Here is a 6,000-nt window from a genome sequence, read left to right as displayed (position 1 = left end):
TTCATAATAACTAATGATACAATTCATTTCTAAGGGATAATCCATTTTTTTTCCTTCTTTAGCCAGTTACTGTTCCAATACTGCTGCCTCAAGGGAACTAACTTCCATTAAACCCCAAATCCAGATGATGAGCACACTGTTTGGAAGCTGAAATTGAGGAGCTTACAGTCTGAGACCTGGAAAGTGGTTTGGGGTTTTGAAGCACTACTTGTTTTCTATGGTTCTTTTTGCCCCCAATTCTGAATCCCTCCTTCCCTCTATTACAATGTATGTGTTACCAAGTGCTCAATGCAGCCTGATTTCCTAGGTGCCAGGAAAGACTGGATCAGCCCTTTCCACAGGAAAACAGGCAATGCTAGTTCAAAATACTATTACTAGAAGAGGCTTCTGACTTTTAGTCCACTGCAGGATATGAGTCCTAGAATGGTCCCTCCACGAAGATAGCAACTCTGAGGAAGAAGAGACAGTAGTAACATAAGAGGGTGATCATGAGCATCAAGTGAGTAATTCGAAGAAAAGACATGGAACAGTGCAGGACACACGGTGAGTGCTCAGTAAATATTAGGAATTGTTGTCATTGGCAGACAGCCCACTATGAGCCCAGCCCTGTGCTAAGAGTTACAGAGAGCTTCTCAGTTGAGATTTATAACAAGTCAAGGAGGAAAACTCAACACTCCTCATCCCCACCCCATTTGGCTCAGAGAAGCTCAGCACTCGTCCAAGGTCTCAAAGTTAGGAAGCAATGGAAAGAAAATCCAACCTTCAGTCTATCGTGTTTCTAGAGCCCATATTCTTTGTCCTGTTTCTTAGAACACCCTACTGTCCTAAGGGTTGGGAGTCTATTTTTCCTCCCTTGAGTACATGACTCTCCCTTTCCAAATTCCTCAGTGTTACTCGTTCTGTTATGAAGTTTTAAAATTAAGAGTATTTTTTAATCTCTTCTAGTGGCCTTTTGGCCAATATGTGTAGTTTTATGTATAAGGCCATTTTTCTAAGACCATTCTAGTCTTTCATCAGACTTGTACTCATAGTGGCATCAATTAAAAAAAAAAAAAGTTCAGTGTAGCTTTTCTTCCATGGCACGTATGAGGAAATCCCATGTTTTTGTAGAATGGAAGCTTCCTTTTCCCACGCATTTCTGTGACCACATTTTTACTTGGTTGGACCTGTGGCAATAACGCTCACAAGGGGCACTTGCACCATCATTTAAATGCACGAGACATCATTGTTTTGTGGGTGGTAGCACCCTGGCTGCAGACATCGTGCCAGAGCAATCCCTCTGTTACAAAACATCTCCTAGTTGTGGTGTGCAAACTAACACCATACTTCAGTTTGCAAAATCGCCTACATGATATTTTGTCCTCTATATGGCAATTAATATTTCAAAGAGTCTTATCATGAGTTATCTCTCTTCTCTGTGAGATTAATCAGAAGTATCACTGCAGTTTCATAGTTGGGAAACTCAGGTATGGGAAGGTTGCCTGTATGGCTTGCCTATGTAGTTCTTACAACGAACCTACAGCATAGCTGGTATTAGAATCTCCTGCTTCTGATTGCAATTCCTTGCTAAGGTCTTTAGCTCAGCCTGTTCAAATTCTGAATAATTTTCAAAGTGAATACATGCTGAGAGAGGTGGTGGAAATGGAAAAAGAGGGAAAAATAGTATTCACTTAAGCAAAGCTTCGAAAAACATTTGATATCAAAGAACAAGGATTGTGAGGGCCCTTTTTCCTCATTTCCATTTACAGAAGGAAGGGACAATAATCCAATGAGATTAAAATGAATAGAAATTCCAAGTGTAGAGAGGAATTGTTCTGTCCATACTATTTTCCTATTTCAACATCATTTTGTTCTTTTCAACAGTCACTACTGCTATAAATGTCATGCACTTGCAGTGCTTTGTAACCACTGTCACTGTGTCTCCCTTAAGCAACTAAACAGAGGGGGCCAATTCTGCCACTGTGGTTTTATGGTGAGGAAGCAAGAGTAAACAGAGGTTAAGTGATTGCCAGCAGCACTCCAAGCTCAGATTAGAACTCACGGCTCCTATCAGTCACATCCTTTTGAAATTTAGAAGGTTCCAAAATATTGTTTCAATGTCAGAGATGGGTGACAGTGCCTGAAGGCAAATTTGCTCACCACCCACACCACCACAAATGGACCAGCCCTGCTTCCACGATTTCACGTCAAACTTCTCATTCCCAAGCCATTCCACAAACGTCCTCATCCCTCTGAGGGAAAGAAATTTCCTTCAGTGAAACAGGTTAGTACTAAACAGGTGACTTCTATGTCCAGATTTCCATGGTTTTCTGTTTGTTTCATACAGATAGGACTATAATGAGTTCTTACACAAGTAATAGATCTCCTTTACCCTTGTAGAATATGGAGATGGCCGAGACTCAAGAGATCATTGGGAGAATGACAGACAAAGGAGTAAGTCTGTGCCAGAGTGATAAACTCTTGTCAAATACCAATTAAAACAGAAGACAGTATGAAAATGTGAATGAGTCTAGACGTGCTGTCTCTTACATGTCATCCATTCGATAAAGGAAAATGAGAGCAGTTACTTGTCCAAGAACCCATGGACAATGATGTCTGTATGAAACAAACAGACGGAAAACCTTGAAAATCAGGAAACGGAAGTCTCTCGTCTAGTTCTGACTTATTTCATAAAAACAAATTTCCTATTTCCTTTTTTATCATCTAACATAAATACTATATATAGCAAGTACAGTCAACAGCCGATGTTTGGCTCCTATTACCAAGGTGATTTTTAAAATAATCACTAGTATCTGTGAAAAACCTTCACAGGGTGTTAATATGATAAACACTGTTGGCAAACTCTTTCTCTAGTTATGCCCAGGAGGAGGGGAAAAAAAGAATCCAAGGAAATACATTTTTCCCCTGATCCTCCCATCCCAACCTAGGCAGAGACCTGGTGTGTATTCCATTCAGGTGGTCTACAGCTAATTCCTTGTGGGCAAATGCCATTCTCTAAGCAGCATAGTAAGCAACTGTTGCAACTGAATGGAATGGACTCCCTTGCCTGTACCCGTCTTTCGATCCACTAAATGAGGAGGGGTTTAAATATATGCAATTTCTGCATCACATATCAATTTTCAGGGCCTACTAAGGACTGTCCAGACCCTGATTTTCTTGCCTGACAGCCTGCCTTATGGACCTTTCCCCACTGAGACAGGGAGCTGAGGAGGTGCCACTTGAAACTCAAACCAGGCGCGAGCTCACCTCAGAGCTGTAGCCTTCCCTGCTGGAGGGGCCATTTCAGTTCCTTTCGGCTATAGGCCTTTTGCCTTCCATCTTGCCAGGCAGTCTCATCAGTAATTGCTCATGAGAGCTGAGCAGGTCTTTAGGAGGTCCTTTGGAGGGCCAAGCTGGCACTGAAATAACATCTGTAAAGGTCCTTGGTCCCTCACACATGAGAAACTAAAACCTTCAGGACTTCTGAATCTGAGGGAGCCAATGGTTAGTGAAGAAGGTGTCGGGGCACCAGAGGGCCTGACCCTTTTCCTGCCTTGCTGAACTTCATTTTACTAACATGGTTTGAGTGCCTATCTGATGGCAGGTGCAGTTCCAGGTACACAGAGGCCGCTATGCACCCAAAGCTACGGTCTGGGGCTTGCTAAGATTCTAGGCCTCAGCCTGGAAAGCAACACCCAACCCTTTGCTTTTTGACTTGTTACACCCACAGCTCCGTATGTGTGTATGCTGCAGCCAAGGTAAGGGCTTAAAAACAGGCTGAAGAGCGTATCCGCCGACAAAAGGAGCGGCAGTAACCCGGCCGCCCAGAGCCCACCGAGCCTCCTTCTTCAGCCGCGACCTGCTCAGGGAGCTCAGGCTCCTCCGCTGCCCGCCGCTCGGGAGGTCCCTGAGCTCGGTCCAGGCACTTCGGAAGGGGCAGGGGCCGTGAACGTGCATCGTGGGACCTACGTGGCTCGCTCCGAGGTGTTCCTGCCCGCGAGGACGGGTGAGTCCGGGCCCTCTGGCGGACCCAAGGGACAGCAGCAGGGGAAGCCGGGCTGCGGCCGCCTCCCCACAGGGCAGCCCGGCCCCAGGTTGGGTCTCGGGGGCTCCGGCGCCGTCTAGCGCCCGAGCCTCCCTTCCACCCCCGGGATCTGCCCAAGTGCCTCAGGCGCTTCGGGTCGGGAAGGGAGCCTAGGCGCCTGGTCGGCTTCCCTGCTGCTGGTGGTAGAAAGCGGGGCTGAGGAGGGGATGTGTAAATGAACTTTCCAGGAGGTCCGCAGAGTCGGAGTTTCGTTTCGGAGAGAACCACTAAACCTCAACCACAACCTTTTCCAGGGAGCCCGGAGCTCCCAGTTTCGGGCCCGGGCCTCCAACTGTGGGTGATGCGGCCCGGGACTCACCCTCTTTGGGTCTCGGTTTCCTCCGACTGCTGGGGCTCCTTCGGGGCCGCCAAGTTCGGCGCCTCCCGCGGACGCCAGGTGTGGGCGTTGTCGACCAGGAGTCGGTCCGCGAGGCGGCCAGGCTCCTCGCTCCGCAGCTCGCCGACACGCCGCGACCCCTAGGGGTCTAGGTGGCCCCAAGCCTCTCTCAGCCAGGGCCTCCTGGGGCCGCCACTTCCCTCCCGAGGGACCCGGATCCCCGCGCAGCTGCCCCCACAGCGCCAGTCCGCAGCCCCAGCTCCCCACTGCTGCCAACTTCCCCGCCGCGGGCGCGTCTCCGCGCCAGCCCTCGGCTGCGACCGATTGGACGGCGGCGGCGGGGCGGAGCCGGCCGCTCGGCCCGGCCCGCGGCCGCCCGGATTCCTGGAGTCACCGCGATTGGCTGCGGGCTCCGCCAGTCACGGGTTAAAGGCACCCCGCCTCTGCGGGGGCCGGCCCAGGGCTGGCTCCGCCCCGCCCGCCGGGCGGCCCCGCCTCCCTCCGGAGCCCGGTAGCCTCAGCCCGGCGGTCCGCCTCATTCGCTGAGCAGGTCCGTGAATTGTCAACGCGTTCCGGGCGGTTGCTGAGCCGGGGCGCCCGCCGGGCTTGTCGTGCTCCCTCGGAGGTACCTGCCCAAACCGATGTGCGGGGTTCGCTAGGGCGAGAGCAGTCGCCGGTTCGCGGCAACTTGGGATTCAGGACCCGCAGCAGGGGCGTCGGTTTGCGATCCGGACTCAGCGAGGAGGGTGAGTGGCCGCGCGCGAGGCGAGCGGCTCTTCTTGGCGCTGTTCGGCGAGCGGGTGGGGGGGGGGGGGGAGTGGAACTGAACGGGTCTTGGCGGGCGTCGGTGCGTCCGTCCGAGCGTGGCCGCTGTGGGGAGGTCAGGGCCAGGTGGGATTTACTCCTTGCGGGTGTCTCCACTCCCGAACTTGTTTGAGAGAGTCTCAACTCGGTTCGGGACGCGGCTCTGCGTTCTCACCAACTTGGCATGTTATAATTGCCATCATTAGGTGGGGCCTGGGGACGCGTCCCCTCGCCCTCTGCGGCGGCTACACGCGCGCTGGGGGCGGCGTCCGTGCAGTTCCTAGATGGCTTGAGGACGGGTTTCTGAAAAATTAACCCCGCGCGGGAGGCGGTGCGGCGCGATGACCCGGCGGAGGTGTCTGATCCGTAGCCTGAGCCCAGCGACCATCGTCTTCGGGGTGGGTCTTCAGCGGTCAGAGAACTTAAGTGACCAGCTAGGGTCTGTAACGGGGGCGTCAGTGCTTTGCAATTGCTGAGAGGAATTGACAGCACGGATATTCAACTTTGTAAAGTAATCACTTTCTCTTAGCACTTGTATCCACATCGCTCATGAGGTGCTCGGACCTCCACATCACCTGCAAGCTGTGCCCGAGGCACTTCGTTAGGACCAGGGGGGAGCCGCTGTGAGTCCCAGTCAGTGCAGGGAGCCCGGGAGAATCCGCGACGAGACAGTGAAAGGGACACCAGGCTGGTCGGTTGGTGTTTAAGTGATGAAGTTGTGACAGGAACTGACAACGCTGGATCCAAGGTTATACCTGACACTTCGTTTGTGACTCAGTCTGGGATATTTTTCCTC

The 6,000-nt window shown here is 51.5% G+C and overlaps 1 protein-coding gene across 1 annotated transcript in view; it reads left to right on the top strand.

Moving 5' to 3' along the window:
* Positions 1 to 4,956: 4,956 nt before the first annotated feature.
* MARCHF3 (membrane associated ring-CH-type finger 3) overlaps positions 4,957 to 6,000 on the top strand; it is a 131,523-nt gene continuing 130,479 nt past the window's right edge. The window contains exon 1 of the mRNA XM_028103426.2: positions 4,957 to 5,146. The gene's annotated coding sequence lies outside the window, so the exon portion shown is untranslated. The remainder of the gene's footprint in view (positions 5,147 to 6,000) is intronic.

The sequence above is a fragment of the Eumetopias jubatus genome, unplaced genomic scaffold, assembly GCF_037043125.1.
Source record: "Eumetopias jubatus isolate StellerSeaLion01/CBP00866 unplaced genomic scaffold, mEumJub1_p1.0 scaffold_5, whole genome shotgun sequence".
Classification (NCBI taxonomy): Eukaryota; Metazoa; Chordata; class Mammalia; order Carnivora; family Otariidae; genus Eumetopias; species Eumetopias jubatus.
The sequence above is the reverse complement of the archived record's forward strand: the minus strand, read 5'-3'. Positions and strand labels throughout refer to the sequence as shown.